This window comes from Mya arenaria, chromosome 17, assembly GCF_026914265.1.
Source record: "Mya arenaria isolate MELC-2E11 chromosome 17, ASM2691426v1".
Classification (NCBI taxonomy): Eukaryota; Metazoa; Mollusca; class Bivalvia; order Myida; family Myidae; genus Mya; species Mya arenaria.
Window position 1 is genome coordinate 18,657,515 of NC_069138.1, and position 17,823 is coordinate 18,675,337.

General features: G+C 33.7%; 1 protein-coding gene and 2 long non-coding RNA genes across 5 annotated transcripts in view; 1 reads left to right on the forward strand and 2 right to left on the reverse strand.

The window, feature by feature from the left end:
• LOC128224849 (uncharacterized) overlaps positions 1-17,823 on the forward strand; it is a 112,078-nt gene that overhangs the window by 13,727 nt on the left and 80,528 nt on the right. The window lies entirely within an intron of this gene.
• Positions 1,821-17,208, reverse strand: LOC128224852 (uncharacterized). The gene is made up of 4 exons (XR_008259557.1): positions 17,076-17,208; positions 12,635-12,708; positions 3,374-3,496; positions 1,821-2,963 (listed from the first exon to the last, which is right to left on the reverse strand). It is a non-coding gene; the product is annotated as an uncharacterized LOC128224852 (long non-coding RNA).
• Positions 9,761-10,741, reverse strand: LOC128224855 (uncharacterized). The gene is made up of 3 exons (XR_008259561.1): positions 10,603-10,741; positions 10,124-10,218; positions 9,761-9,810 (listed from the first exon to the last, which is right to left on the reverse strand). It is a non-coding gene; the product is annotated as an uncharacterized LOC128224855 (long non-coding RNA).

A 17,823-nucleotide genomic window follows, 5' to 3' on the forward strand; every position in this document is an offset into this window, starting at 1 on the left:
TCAGGTTGCCATGGCAACCAGAGTTCTGCAAGGAATTAATTTTTTTTAACAATTTTGAAAAAGCACCAACCAAGGATCATTCCTATGAAGTTTCATCAAAATTGTCCAAGTGGTTTAGGAGAAGATGATTGTAACCAATTGTTGACACTTTTCCTTTAGGTTGCCATGTCAACCAGAGTTCTAAATGGAATTAATTTCTTTGAACAATTTTGAAAAAGCACCAACCAAGGATCATTCCTATGAAGTTTCATCAAAATTGTCAAAGCGGTTTAGGAGAAGAAGATGATTATAACCAATTGTTGACATTTTCCTTTAGGTTGCCATGGCAACCGGGCCAAACAAAATTATGTGAACAAATTTAAGAGAGGTCCATGCAAGGACACTTCAAACCAAATTTGCTGAAGATCTATCAAGGGGTTCATGCGAAGAAAATGTTAAGTTTTTTTACTAATTTTAGCTCTGGTGGCCCTTAAAAGGGGCCAAACAAAATTATTTGAAAAGACCTGACAGAGGCCCATGCTAGGATGCTTCAGACTTGAAGATCCATCAAGCAGTTAATAAGATCAAGTTGTTTAAAGGTTTTTCTATTTTTTGCTCTGGTGACCCCTAAAAGGGGCCAAACAAAACCATTTGAACAAAGTTGAGAAAGGACCATGTAAGGATGCTACATATCAAGTATGGAGTCATTCTGACCTTTACTTTCAGAGGAAAAGATGTTCAGTGACAAGACACTGTAAAAACAAATGACCCCTGAGCAAGGCCAATTTGACCCCGGGACAATAATTTGAATACCTTTGGTGTAGGTCCACTAGGTAACACTATATACCAAATATGAAAGCTCTAGGTCTTATATTTTGGAGAAGAGGATTTTTCAAGTTTTATTATATAAGACTATATAAAAACAAATAACTTTCAGGGCTGGGCCAATTTTGACCCTGTGGCAATAATTTGAACAACTTTGATAGAGGTCCACAAGATGATGTTGTATACCAAATATCTAATCTCCTGGCCTTACGGTTCTAGAGAAGAATATTTTTAAAGATTTACTATATAACAAGTTTACGTAAAAACAAGGACCCCCTAGGCGGGGTCAATTTTGACCCTGTGGCAATAATTTGAACAAATCTGGTAGAGGTCCACTAGATGATGCTGTATACCAAATATCTAAGCCCTGGGCCTTACAGTTTCGGAGAAGATTTTTAAAGATTTACTATATAACACTATGTAATGAAACTAGTGACCCCTGGGGCGGGCCCATTTTTGACCCCAGGAGAATAATTTGAACAAATTTTGTAGAAGACCACTACATGATGACACATACCAATTTTCAAGGTTCTAGGCCTTGTGGTTTTTGAAAAGAAGATTTTTAAAGTTTTCCCTATATAAGTCTATGTAAAACAAGTGACCCCCGGGGCAGGGCCATTTTTGACCCCAGGGGGATAGTTTTAACAATTTTGGTAGAGGACCACTAGATGATGCTATATACCAAATATTAAGGCTCTAGGCCTTGTGGTTTTGAAAAATAAGATTTTTTTTTTTTTGGAATTCAATTCTTTGAACAGTTTTCAAAGGGGACCACCCAAGGAACATTCCTGTAAAGTTTGGAAGAAATTGGCTAAGCGGTTTATGAGGAGATGTCGTTTAAAGTAAAAGTTTACGGACGGACGGACGCCATCAAATTGTGATCACAAAAGCTCACCTTGTCACTATGTGACAGGTGAGCTTAAAACATTTACTTATTAATTATTATAGCATTGCGCATAGTAATATACTTTTCATTTTTTCATTCCCTCCCCCTCCCCCCCCCCCCCCCCTCCTGCATCTGAACTGCCTAAATGCAGCCAATTAGAAATTTTGCATTGAATGTTACATATTTGGGTTAATTAAGGGCTATAATCCCTGTCCCGACAATTTTGAAGATAGAACTTAAGAAAAGTTATTGACTGGCTAAAAGAAAAATATAAATTGAGGAATATAGGCAATGTAACCTTTACAGATATACAAAAATGATTCGCAGATACATATTTAGACTTATCGACATTTTACTTAATATCAAAAGTTTCTTACAAATTGTTTATAATATTATTCTTCATATACATTATTTAGTACTGTTTCAACAATTCAAACAAATACATAGTTACAAATCAAATGTTGCTGTATTATGGCAAACACTTGGTGTTCCATCAGTACTTTAACTGAACTGGAACCTCAGATCAACCCATAAAGAAATGGAGTCTAGTAACTTCCCACTCGCCTGCCTCTTGGAACAACTGGGCCATGATTTTACCAGTTACCAGTAAGTGTTCTTTTAGACCATCATGTTGGTCAAAAATGTAATCAGACAAATCAAGACTGTCCGTAACTGGAAATCGGACCTGTTTCAATACATAGGCCACACTTTTTTTATCCAACTCCTTCCAAATGATGGGTAGTGACATGGACATTCCTCAATCTAACTTCTGCAGTGACTTCATTCATTCCTTTAGTCAAATACGGACAGTGTGAGCTGTTGAGATAGACAGCTCCTGTGACATCACATTTTATTGTGAAGAATGTCCAGCATAGATGGCTTGTCATCTAATGTAGCTAATATGTCCGCCCGGTCAGCTCAATCGGTAGAGCGTTGGACTCTGAATTGGACAACCCGGGTTTGATTCCCGGGCGGACCAGGTCACCTCTGTTGTGATTGGTTATGAAATCCTTTCTACGACCATTCGCACTGTACCACTGCACCTGGCATGTACAGAAGCTGTCAGTTCCTTGCAGAGGTGAAGGCACCTAGTACTGGTTCTGCCCAGGATAGGTGTGCGGTGGTTGAACTGTCACTCTGGGACCCTTCAATGTGCTCACGCCGGGACCCGGAGTATAAACTACTAACACCACCACCTGGCAGCCTGCTCTGAAGCTTGTCCATAGCCCCATATGTGTGGCCAGTCATCCATTATCCCCATTTTAATGATAATCTGAAAATAATCCCAAGCACATTTATATGCATATTTATTATATCATATCTGCTTCTATACACTTATCTTCTCTAGGATGTTCAAACAGGCTTGATGTGACAATACAAAATGTGAAGACAAATAAACAGTGAGATACAACAAGTATATTGAATTTTCTGTCTGATTTAAAATGATTTGTAATATAAACAGGACAGGTGAAACTTCCTATTCGACAAATATCTTTTTTTTATTGTCATTTCCAAGCATTTTTTATGATTAGATTATTTAATATTTCACAACTTAAATACTATCAGGAAGTCATAAGATTAACCATCTATATATATATAATAAATCATATATATATATATATTTAATATATGAAAACAAGTCATTATACAATTGATATACACAAATTAAAAAGGTATTTATACTTCTGAAACACTGTTGCACAAGCCACTGGGCACAAAGAGGTTGATGAAGGTTTTCCTGATGCCCTTTGAGGTTTCCCCACAATAATGAGAAAGATGACCTCTGAGAGAGATGGTGGTTATTTCCTGAAACATTAAATTTATACATGTTGTATATAATTTAAAAAAAAAGGACACTTGACAATATACAGAATGCTGTACATAAAATTCATAAGTCCTATAAATAAATGCTTTTGAAAAATTCCAGAACGTATAAACAGCAAAACCCAAAACCTCTTGATTTTGTTCTCAATTGGCCAACAGAGGAAGTATTTTATTTTTCAAGAATCCATGAAAACCAGTGATATAAAACTGCTGACAAAAAATTAGATCATGCATTTTTCTTTAACTGTTAGTAATAGTTTAACCCACAAAACATTGGCTTTCAAACGAAAATATGCAAATCTGCGATATGATCTATGTCAGCAGTCTTTTATCATTGGTTTGCAGATACTATTAAACCCAAAAATTTGCTCTTTCCAAGACAAAAAAAAAATAAAAAAAGTTGTAAAAACGGTAAATTTGTGAGAGTGCATGCAGCTTTAATAATAATTAATATATTCTTGTAATGAAGCTGTTATGTGCTAAAAATAGAACCCAATGAAAAATAAGCATATCCTAATAAGCCTAGCTTTATATGAAGTATTTACTGAATCAAATAGACATATATAGGCAAATGACTGAAAAGCTACCATAATTAAAGCTGCACTATCACAGATTAAACATTTCGACAACTTTTTAATTTTTGTCTTGGAACAAGCCAATTTTTGCTAGAATCCATGGAAACCAGTTAATAAGACTGCTGACAAAAAATTAGATCGCGGATAATTTTTATATTTAAGTTCATAAATTGATGTTTTATGCATTTTTCTTAAACCGTTAGTAAGGGTTTAAGCTCTAAAACATTTTCGAAAATATGAAAATCTAAGATCTGTTTTTTTATCAACAATCTTACATCAATGGGTTGCAGATATTTATGCAAAAATTTGCTCTTTCCAAGACAAAAATAAAAAAGTTGTAAAAATGGTAAATCTGTGAGAATGCAGCGTTAAGAGTATTTTTTAAACTTATAATGAAAGTCATTTGCATTTATTTTATATAAGCACGAAAACTAATGTGTTATTTATTCTGAACTCCTTTATAAAAATGTAGGACAAAACATCCCATGTCATTTTTGACTAAGGGGTCAAAACACGTCCAACCCATTTAGACAGGGTTGACAAAACAACCCAGATCATTTTGACATGGTGGACAAAATAACCAGGAAAATATTAGCAGTTCAAAAAGTTAAGACCCCCCTCCCATCCTACCAACACTTGAAAGATTAAAACTAATTGGCCATTATCAAGATGTGTTTTATTACCCCCAATAAACACCCTTTTCCACTTAATTTATTAGGTTTAGAAATGTTACTAAGGAGAACTTTATCACAGCATAAGGAATACACAGTGACTTTAATCATAAGGATTTGCTACAAAGCTACAGTACAATATGAAGTTCAGCATTATGATAATCCTTACTTCAAAACACTTCTTAAAAAGGTGTTCAAGGCCAAAATCTAATATTCATATTCATTACAGGCTGCTTTGCATGGCAATTATTAATTTCAGATATTTGCTTTAAGCAATTTATTTTTAATTATAAAAACACTTTCTCATAGTTTTCAGTTTTCATCTTCTTTTTGATATTGACATGTTAATATTAAAGGGGCCTCATGTGTTTTTAATATTTACGTTAGTCTTATATTAAAGCTGCAACCTCACAGATTGAACGTTTTGACAACTTTTTTTTAAAAAATTGTCTTCGAACAAACGAATTTTTGCGTAAATATCTGCAAACCAGCGATAAAAGACTGCTGACAAAATATCAGATTGCAGCTTTTCATACTTCCATCCAAAATTGATGTTTTATGCATTTTTCTTAAACTGTTAGTAGCAGTTAAAGCTGTAAAACATTAAATTTGGAATGGAAATATCAAAATCTGAAATCTCATCTTTAGTCAGCAGTCTTTCAATATCACATAAGCAGGTATTTACGCAAAGAAATTCTAATACATAAAGTTTAAACAAAAAATAAAAAAAGTTGGAAATCAATACATACACAAGTTGACTAACATATATTTTGAATAATAAACCTTAAATTACTTTCCAAAGAATGCATTTAAGGAAAAGTTACTTACTGAAAACAAGACTGTAACAATGCATGTATTTTAAAGTGAAAACGCATATATATTATGTATTTTAAAAATGTAATCCTTTATACTTTTTACTCTTTCTGTTTTTAAAAAGTATGCAACCCTAACCAAATCATTTTATTTTTGGCCCTACTATAACACAATCAAGAATTTAGCCCCACATTCCAGAATGCAGGGCTTAAATTGTGTTATCATTTTGATCACTGAAATGACATCATTGACAAAATAAGGATTCAAAAATCTTTGTTTCCGCCCAACTGACCCTATTTTTATCCTTCTGATCCTTTTTTGTTTTTGGTGTTTTGATCAATATGTGCTTTTTTAGTAAAGACCTTAATAATTCCCTGATATAGGTCAGTTTGCCAAAGAAACATGGTCCTAAAAAAAACAACAGTTACCGTATGCCTACCTTTTTTGATATTTAAATGGAAACTATGAATACTTTTTTTTGGCCTAAGCAACAATTTTTGTTTGAAGCCAGATGTGCATACTGTGTATTTTTTTACTTAATTACATTGTATTGTCTGCGAATTACCAATATCAAATCCATTGTCCTATTTAACAGGATAATGGTTTTGATATTGGTCCCATGTATTATCATTATAAAAAGTGTAGGAATTTTATTCAAGACCATTTGCAAGATGTGTCATGTTTGGTGTCAATATTATGCTTGAATTATCATATTTTATATTTGTCATTGTTAGATATTTAATTTGTATAAAAAATGAGCAATAATAAAACCTCTAAAGTTTTTTCCTCAGTTGGTAAGAATTACACCTGTTGTTGTTGTTGGGTTAATAAAAGTCTGCTTGCCTATGGCTCCATTATGGCTTGACCCTGTCACACCCCCTAGTGTGACTGAAACATATTTGTGAGGCCAAAGGGGGATCTATCTTCATTGAATGTCAGTATTTATTTTAGCTCCACCCCTTTTACTTGACCTGGCATCGCCCCTTTCACTGAACCTGACATCTGATTGGCTGAATGAATATGCCTTTTAAAGGTTTCCTTATGACTGACAGCCCCCACCCCCCACAGAGAAAGATTGGTCATTTGAGACAATCACTATCATATTTTGAAAAGGGGGCTATATGCATGACTATGAATTGGCTTGTAATTGATTTAAGATAATGATCATTATCTGCAGTTATGCACTTAAATTCATAAAAAATTCATGTTCCTTATACTATAAAAATTTTGGAAGAAATACATGACTGTCAATTTAGAATTGAACTTAATTTCCATGTAAATATCCTTAAATTGTATAACATGTCGAAGGCAAAATGTAGATTTTCACAGATTGATACAATTGCTAAAAGGCATGATCATTTTTTCAAGATAATGACATTAATAGAAGGTTTCTACTTTGTGTAAGGTTTTCTGAATTTAAACATTTTGTTTTGTCTTCAAGTCTCTTAACATTACCAAATAAAAATAACTGTCCTCCAGTTTGTATTATGTAGAATAAGATGTAATTTGGAAGTAACTGTAATTTGTTACAAAGATGGTTTAACCAAAACTTAATGAAAATCCCACATTGATTTCGTGCATTTATATATATATATAAATATATATATAAATATATATTAATACATATAGCCCGGAATAGTTGTAGCCCGGAATTATGAGTGTCTATCAAAAGCCCCCCCTATCAAAAGCCCCCCGTTCAAAAGCCCCCCCTATCAAAAGCCCCCCCGTTCAAAAGCCCCCCCTATCAAAAGCCCCCCCGTTCAAAAGCCCCCCCTCAATATAATTTTGTTCCATAAGTTTAAACCAATTGAAGAATGTTGTCATATTTTATTGAGTAGATCCAGATCAGACATTTTAACCCTATTTTACGTTAATTTCCTGCACTAATTCGATAAATTAGGCTACTTTAGTGCTTTAGTGCTTTCGGGTCAATTTTTTGTTGGAAATCTTATTCCTGACGAAACACCAAGTAGCTTGGAGTTTCATTTGGATAGAATATTAGCATATTGATAGAATATTAGCATATTGACTTGGTAATCAGCAAGTGAACGGTGTGTTTGATCTGGCTCAACTCAACTCGGACAAGGACTCATACAAGGACTCATACAAGGATAAGGAATTGAAAGGATAACAGTGTAAGACAATTAAATGAATAAATATCTTTAATTTGATTATTAACATTTATAAGTACATGTTATACATTAATTAACGGTATTGAACAGTTTTGTAAACTAAAAAAAGTGACCATTGAAAAAAACATATATATATATTAATGGTTATATTAAATTTCATCATAATATTTAAAAAAAATGTTATAAAAATATATATATATGTATTTATTTTTTTAGTGGGGGGGCTTTTGAACCACTTGCCCATTTTGAGGGGGGGCTTTTGAACGGGGGGCTTTTGATAGGGGGGGCTTTTGAACGGGGGGCTTTTGATAGGGGGGGCTTTTGAGTGTACCCCCGGAATTATAGCTATTCTGGTTTTTCCGACCTAATCCTCCGGTACAAAAAAAATTAAACCGTTGTAATATACACACATTACTTCGGAAACAATAGAGTCATTGGACGGTTACATGAATTTCAATAGCTCGAAATTCACCTTTTATTTGTTACTTCCGGGCTATATGTATTAACATAACAGGGTTTTCCCATGCTGGTACAAATAAAAGGCGAATTTCGAGCTATTGAAATTCGTGTAACAGTCCAATGACTCTATTGTTTCCTACGTATAATTCCGGGCTACAACTATTAAGAGCATATACTATCACACTCATCTGATATATTGGGGATTAAATTTATGTACCAGTACATTATTTTACAGAATGATATAGATAGTCATTATCAAATTATTATCCTGATTAATAAGTAAGTTGTTGAGTGAAAACTATTTTTAAATTGAGACAATAAGGTGGATGACATGTTAAGTTATTGAAAGCTTTGAAGATTTTATACAAAAGTTATAAGTTGTCTCAATTTATGATTTCGAAAACCATTAAATTGGCAGGCCTAAGCATCATGAGCCACTCACAGACTTTGATGGAATTGGTAAAAGACAAAAAATAAATATTTACTTTCTTAGTGTTGCAATGCAAAAGATACTGGGCCTACTTTCTATCGAGTAAAACATTCTTAATATATAAAGCTTTTTTCCATTTGCCAAATAATGGAAAATTATTTGAACTTGATTTTGAAAAATAATTATTTTTTATCCTGACTATATAATTATTTAGTCTTTAAAACAGACTTTCTTCCTTTTAAACTCTAAAATATCTTTAAAAATAAAATAAAATACATTTAAACCCATTAAGATTTAATTAATTATTTAAACAGGCCAGTCTGCACTGCCTTTTCAGTAAGGATTTTAGTCAAAATCATATCTTCGTAAGAACAAGACAGTACACCATAGGTAATTCCCTTCCCTAAATTTGCCATGAATTGGACGTGGAAAATGGGTGGCAGTTGGTGGAGTATTGGAACGGGTGGCACTTGGTGTAAAATGATGAAAAACAGAAGAAAATGGGACTTTGATCTAATTTTTCACCATTTTCCACCAAATGCCACCCCAACGCGGCAGTTGGTGGAGTATTGGAACGTTTTCCACCAAATGCCCAAGGCAAATTTTTCCACCAACTGCCACCCCAACGTGGCAGTTGGTGGAGTATTGGAACGTTTTCCACCAAATGCCATGTGGCAAACTTTTTCACCAAATGCCACCCCAACGTGGCAGTTGGTGGAGTATTGGAACGTTTTCCACCAAATGCCACGTGGCAAATTTTTCCACCAACTGCCACCCCAATGTGGCAGTTGGTGGAGTATTGGAACGTTTTCCACCAAATGCCATGTGGCAAATTTTTTCACCAAATGCCACCCCAACGTGGCAGTTGGTGGAGTATTGGAACGTTTTCCACCAAATGCCACGTGGCAAATTTTTCCACCAACTGCCACCCCAATGTGGCAGTTGGTGGAGTATTGGAACGTTTTCCACCAAATGCCATGTTCAGTTTCTTTGATCTTTTTTTCACCAAATGCCACCCCAATGTGGCACTTGGTGGAAACTACGTGGCACTTGGTGGAAATAAAATCATGGGATTTATAATGAAGTATGCATACAACAACCTAAGAACAAAAAAACGACAATTCTTTGCAGTCATTTAGTTTCATATGTCCACAAAATTACAAAGGATCACAGTTGATGGTGAAGAGCTGTCTGCATTTCTACATTTGGAGAAATCCTGAAAACAGTTTTAGTATTATTTATTTTGGAGGTTTCATTTTAGCTATCATTATTCAAAATTTATTTTAAAATTACAACATTAAAAACATACTCTTAAATATGTTTTTTCAGCTTTGGGCCTAGCCAGATTAATACCAAGTATTACAACAAAATGTTATACCATAACAAAATATATAATCCAGACTTATACATTGAATCATTGCAAATATGTTTTACAAGAGCACTCCACTGTTGTATTAGCAATGACAATACAGGTAAAAAGTTAATTTAACTACCGTTTTTGGTATTTTGAATATCGAAATGTCAATAACCTGTTTCTTTTCTTTAGTGATGCACATCCGGTTGTTGTTTTCTGCAAGTTTGGCTATACTTCTTCTACTAAGAAGTCCTCTATTCATATTTGTTTCTGAAAAAGGGAACATTTTAATAAATATGTTCAATATAACAGGGTTTGCCTCGCAGCAGAATGTTATTTGTTCTACAATTTGTTCTACAAATGTCTTTGGAAACATGTGTACACCAAGATTCACTTGAATATCTCTATTTTTTCAAAATCATGCAACCAACAACATGAACATGAACTAAGGCTTTGTCAACGATTTTTCTTAAAAATACACACACCCTTTAGATCATATACATCTTCTACATCTTTTCTTGACTGTCATTTAATATTGTTTATCTCACCCTTTTTAGCACTTAGGACTTTAAAATAAGTATTATAGCTAATAAAATATGATAATACTATGAGGTCAGTCTTCATTTTAAGTTATTGTAATATTCAAATATTTACCAAATAGGTCTTAGAATCTTGTCCGAGTACATTGTCATCGTTATGGGGGGTTTTGTCTGGAAAAAAATGTGTATAACATTTCTTTATACATCTTAAACTTCATTGTACAAATTGAATGATACTTTTCAAACTTAGTACATTCCTTGACTGAGTATTTGTCATTTCTTTTGGGAAAAAAATGAAACATACTTGACAGTACATGCATAAAGCTTATCTCTTAGTCAAACTTTAAACAAAGACAAAGAGCCTAATATGTGTAAAATAAAAAAATAAAATGATAAGTCATGATCTTTTTTGGTTGTTAATATGATAAAAAAAAACAGTTACCTTATAATCAATCCATTTAATTAAACAAAACTGCACAATTTCTTTTTCTCCCTATTCAAAGTTCCACAAAATTAATGCTAATAACTGTCAGAAGATTCAAATATTTTGAGGAGATTTTCCAGCAGAGAGGTCATTCCAAGTTTAAATCAAACATTAATGGGGTCCCTGTACCTTTGGGGAAATAGCAACAGAGAACATGTACACAGAAAACTTAGTTTAACTCATCATTATCATGATCATGATAATCATCATCACATTGTTGTTTGCATCATCATCATCATCATCATCATCATCATCATCATCATCATCATCATCATCATCATCAGCATCATCATCAGCATCATCATTCATCATCAATAACAACATGTTGTTGTTGTCACCACCACCACAATCATCATGATCACTTTCACCACCACAAGAGTCGTCATAATCACCAATACCACCACAATCATCATATTCACCAACACCACAATGAACCACCAACAACACCACAATTGTCAAAATCAACCACCACCACCACAATCATCATAATTCTTACCACCACCACCACCACCACCACCATCATAATCATCATCAATAGAACCACCAATATCAATATAAATCATTATCAATAGAACCACTAACATCATAATCATCATCAATGGAACCACCAACATTGTAATCATCATCAATAGAACCAGCAACATGATGAAGAGTAGTAGGACATGTAGTTATAGTAGTAGTGGGAGAAATCCCCAAAAGTAGTATTACCAGTTAAATAGTAGCATATGTAATGATGCTAAAACAGCAGCATGAATTTCAACAGCAACTGAATGCTATTCTTATTCCGTGATGATAATTAATGGTGAAATTTGCTGACTTCCATTTTACAGAACTCTTGAGATTTTCTAAGTCTTTTTTCACCAAATGCCACCCAAAAAATTAACTAAGTTCATTTTTCCACCAACTGCCACATGAAAAAAAACTGAGTTCAATTTTACACCAACTGCCACCTCCAGTTGGGTGGAAATTTCATGGCAGTTGGTGAAATTCATGATTTTCCACCAAGTGCCACCCATTTTCCACCAAGTGCCACCCATTTTCCACCAAATGCCACCCAAATCCATGGCATTTGGTGGAAGTTGGTGGCAAATTTAGGGAAGGGATATGACCCCCCCCCCCCCCCCCATAATTATGCATAATATGCATATTTGTATACATGTATTAGCTAGACAATATACAACGATAAGTGTATTGTATATATTAGTGAGCAAATAAATGCATTAATAAATAAATAAATACAGATTTATACTGGTAAATAGATTTATAAATATAAATATTTTAGGAAAGATAAACATTTATAGATAAAAAATATTATCAAAGCCTTTTTAGCCATATTGTATTGGCTGGTGGGGTTACTCAAAATTACCGTGCATGGTCCGCTTACAACCAATTAAATATTTTCAATAGCTCTGAGAATGATTCATACAATCTTTGATAGTTTTTTTTACATGGCATGGCTTGACTTGATCAATATAAATTTTATATTATATGACTTGCACAATTCACATGACTTTTCATATATATCCTTTAAGTTTTGCGTGATAATAGATCTTTGATCTAAATTTGTGATTCAAAACTTAAAGATACATATATATATATATATTTACTGCTTCGGAATCACACTTTACACACAAGACATGTTAAAATAGATTATTGTACTCACTGTTTTTTAATTTAAGTTTATTCATCAAACTCTGTCACTCTAGCTGTCTCTGTATTATCAGCATCACACATCAACTAAAAAAAAATAATAATAAGAATTATAACAAGAAAGGTTCAAGTAGTTAAAAAATATATGGGCTGTCATTGGACATATAATATAACAATTTACCATGATTCCATGAAATATTTTTACAAACTAGCAAACCTGAACTCTTTAGTATTTTTTTACATCCTTGTGAGATTTTGCATAAAGCATCTATCTAATTCTTTGTTAATTTACCACATTAAAATTAAAATATATTGATTAACTGTACTTTTATTTATTTTATAAATATCTTTTATGTTGTGCACCAGTCAATTGTAACCCTGGCGCCCCCAGGTCCAGGGAATAGCGGGGACTTTGACTTTCGGTCCAGCCAACCCTGGGTCTAATCCCCTCCCCTGCGGGAACGAACTGATGGTAAAACCCGGCCAAATGCCCCTGCACACCAGAGACTCTATATAAGGCCCAATCTCGGCTAAATTTGGCTCAAAGACAAAACCACTGCGGTCACCCGGCCCTGCGTGGCCACATAGAAAGTAAAAACACGGCCCGTTTCCCGACTATTCCCAGTATACCCCCGGACCGGGGGGGGCGTGGTTAGTAACCGTTACAATTGACTGGTGCATTGGTTATAATAACTGAGAGGCCTCAAAGATGCTCACATGACTGTGACATTTTGACCATTTAGCAGATTAGAACATATAAAGGATTTTTAAGAAATATACTCAATGAAACAGAGTGAAACTTTATTCAGGGGCTATACACCGTATGATGAAATAGCGAAAGAAGAGAAAATTGTCGAAAACTGACATGAATTTGGTATCAATGTGTACAATGCTTGGAAACTAACTAACTGAAGTACCACATAGTTTACAATTAATTGATTTTTCACATTCTTTTTCCATTAAAAAAGATTACTAGGTGGGTATACCTAGTATAATTAATTTTTATGTGTGATTGGCTAGTCGATGTTATCACTTAATGTTACCAAGCTAGGTATATATTAAATCAAATAAACAAATGTAAACTTTCATAGCAGTGGATACAACACTGGACTGCAATTTTGGCGACCACAGTTTGAACCCGGTCTCTGTTATTTTTTCTTTACATTTTGATATTTTTTTACCAATTATGATATCAAAAGGATATTAACATTTTATTGAATAATTGTCCTGTATACTGGGACTGACCACACTGTTTGTATAGTCCATTGGTTAAAGAAAATAGATTAAAAAAGCGAAAAAAATAATTGTAAAGTGTGTGTTTAAGGTCGCACTACCCTAATGAAAACCTCCACTTGAAATGCTTCATTTTAATGTTTTATCCTTTATTGTTAAGCACATACCTACACATCTTTTGTGGGTTCATGTGAGCAGTTCAACTTCAAAGCAACCCAGAAGCTGACATACACCCCGTAGGGGGAAAAATCCCCCGGAATTTCGACCCATCCCCCGGTCTCCCGGAGGGGGATGAAAATCCCCCGGAATTAAAAAAAGTGTGTTTAAAATTACGCAAAATTATCACAGGGTTTAATTATATATGCCTGTTTACAGTTATAATGCCCTTCTTGTCTTAATTGGATTATCAACTGATGGTGTGTTTTAACAACACCAATTGGGTGACACTTAATAAGTCAGCAGGGCACATTTCATGCATTGTTTTAATTGAAACTGTCAGAATTTGCATAAGAAATGTCAATTAGACTGGTCAGATAAAAGGACGATTTTCATTGGTTAAAACTATAGTTTTTATCCAATCAGAGATGATGTAACAAATTAAAGTGTTTAAACATGTGTCATTGTCATCAAAATGATTTATGATTTAAAGGTGACAGTACATTATTTGGTAAAGAAAAGGATTAAAATAACTAATAGACAATGCTGTTCTTTGTTATGACCCACTAATATGTTTACATACATGACATGACCTTCATCTCAAATATCGGAAAATAACAGAACTTCCAGAAGAGAAACTGAAAGTAGACAATTCGGATGAAATGACTTTTATTTATTTTAATATTATGGTGGTGATGTTTTTTATTTTTTGATGAATGCCAAAAGATGATATGTTTATGAACTTAAACAATAAATTATGCATTTGCTTTTTATCAGAAGCAAACAAATCTGACTATTTGGGAATTGAAATGAAAAATATTGATAAATCATTCCATTCTCTCTATTAGTCTGAAAGTCATCATTTATGATCATAATGAGCAGATTTTGTATCCAATTTTAGAGGAAGGTAAGCCCATTAAATTGTCTCTGAAACATATTTTTCTGTGAAGTATTCTATTTTGCAAGTGAGTGCTTTTATTATGCAATATGGCTGTGTCTCATTAAAATATAGATGAAGTGCTGAAAAAAGGGGTAGACAAGGTAAATTGTGTCATGCCCGTAATGCTACATGGCGATGATGAAAATTCTCTGGTATGTGACCCAAATCCCCTTAAATTCTGGAAATAATCCCCTCGGGAGTCTTTCAAAATTATGGCAATTTGTTTTTTTGTACTTGCGTCTTAAAATACTTTGAAATTTTGTCGAATTAGACCTGCTAAAAAAAAACCTTAATACTACCAAAATCCCCCTGAATTTTCAGACTTTTGAACATAAATCCCCCTGAATGGTCTCAAGAAAATATGGCATGTTTGGAAGCATCTTTTTATTTTCCATTTCATTAGCTTACATTTTTCAACAGTAGTTTTATTAGAAAATAGTTATTTTCTTATACCGAAGGTAAAACATACTGTTTTTTTTTTGCATAATGTTCCTAAAAGTTTAAAGATATTTCATATTGATAAGGAACAGGTCATGAGTATTTTTTTAACTTGTTGATTTCGCTGTAAAATGACATCCACAAGCTAAATCTTAGTAGACCAAAGAATTGTACGTTTACAGATTTTTGTATCTTTTTTGATATGGCAAATCCTTCACATACAAATTGTTTAGTATCAAAAGTGGGTAGTTATTCCGATCTGGATTCTGGGTTTAAGCATTTATCATCTCAAAAATATCATAAAACAAGAAATATTACCAGATTATGTAATTTTATATCAGTTCCATACATAAAAATGTCATATCCTATGAATAATTATGAGTTTGACGTTTATTTTTCATTTCTTGCTGTCAAAACATAGCGATATATACATGAAGGGCACCTGCAAGGCTTCAGGGCACAATTTTTAAACAATTGGAACATTTCGGCCATGGCTGAGTTGTTACGATTGTATTTACGAGGTCTATCTAGAAGCTTGTCAGTGGTGGCCGAGTTATTACGATTGGGTCGAGTTGTTCCGCTTGGCATAATTGTTGTCTGTGTCAGTCAACTTTTGTTTTATTGGAAAGGTAAATAATGTGTTTTAATGCAAAATAACTTTTCACTTACATGGTAAAGTATGAATATAAACCTTTATGATCAATTTAAACCATAAAATACTTCACTTAATACAATTTCAATATTTTTCAAAACACCCCCGGTTTTTGCACAAACCCGTTTAGACGTTACTGGCTAAGGTCACAAATCCGAACACTTTCTGATGTTTTTTACAATTATCTTTGAGAGTTTATGTTGTAGTAAGTTAAACTTTCGTATGAAACATCTTTGGTTCATGTGAAAACAGCTGTCAAAGTACAGATTCACGATCTCGTAAATATTATGTTGAAAATCGTTCAATTTTATGGATAGTAAATCACCCTTCAAAATACGCTATGGAGGGCACAAATACCGAACACTTGAAAAGCGAAAATACATCTTATATTTACAATTATAATTAAAAAGTATGCTATATTAAATAAATGGCATTTTTTAGAAAAATGCTTAACAAAACAAGATGAAACTTCGCAAGTGTGACCAAGGCAAGCCTCTGTATTGATCTAGATCATCGAATAATCGATCACGGTAAACAAACGCGTGTTTTAGCCGGTGTTCAGGATTTGTGCCCTGTTAGGCAATGTACCGTCAACCAGTAAGGATTGGAAGAATGTATTACACGTCTATAATTTTAGACTGGGGGGCGGGGGGGGGGGGGGGGGGTAGCTACAATAATGAGCGATTAGGGATACTTTTTTTTATTATTTTGACATTTCATGTGTATCCCTGTAACTGCCATAGTCTTAAAATCGTCAAAAGACCCATTGATGGTCATTTAGGTGGACTATGGGGGGGGGGGGGCATGGTTACAATTGACTGGTGCAACCACTGGGACACCATTTTTTATTATTTTGATATTTCTTAAAATACTCGTTGACGGCTATTTAGGCAGAGTAGCCCCACTCCCTGTCGAAGTGTGGATAAGAAGAGGACTGTTTCAAGTGAACGTTCTTTACGAGATGTCCTACTTATTGACTGTTTATATATTCAAAAATCAAGACAAAAAATTAAATGGAAAAAATAAATGACTTACCAATGGGTGTTTGAGATATCCATTTGGCACCACTTTAGTGCCATTCATCACTCTTCAAAGCTCCATAAAACAAAATCATTCGTCTAACACATTCCCGACATCTTAACACAGATGTTATTGATGGTTAGCGCTAAAGATCATACCGAATCGACACAAGCAAAGATCATACAGATGGAAATACAATGAAAATTGTTGTCTGCCACCATAAATCTACGAAAAATGTTTCTTTTCATTCCTTGGATGTGCAAGAAAATCTTTTATGTACCAGGTAAGTTTAACAAATAAGATACTGAGTAACTGGATTACATATTTTGTTTTTTAACTTGTCAGCAAGGTTACCAAGTATTGGAAATTACTAGACTTTTAAATTAAATACTGTAGCTACTTTCTAGTTCTGAGTGATGATCAAAAGTCAATTTACCACCTGTTATACTATTTTTTGTCTACAGTCTAAGTGATGATCAATCGCTAGTCAATAATTGTATTTTTTTGTCGTTAGTGACTTTTACGTTCTGAGTGGATAGTGGATATCACTATTTTTCTGTCTTTTCCTACTTTTACGTTCTAAGTGATGATCAATAGCCAGTTAATATTACTATTTTTCTGTCGTTTCCTTCTTTTACGTTCTGAGTGATGATCAATAGCTAGTTAATATTACTATTTTTCTGTCGTTTCCTTCTTTTACGTTCTGAGTGATGATCAATAGCAGTCGATATTACTATTTTTCTGTCGTTTCCTTCTTTTACGT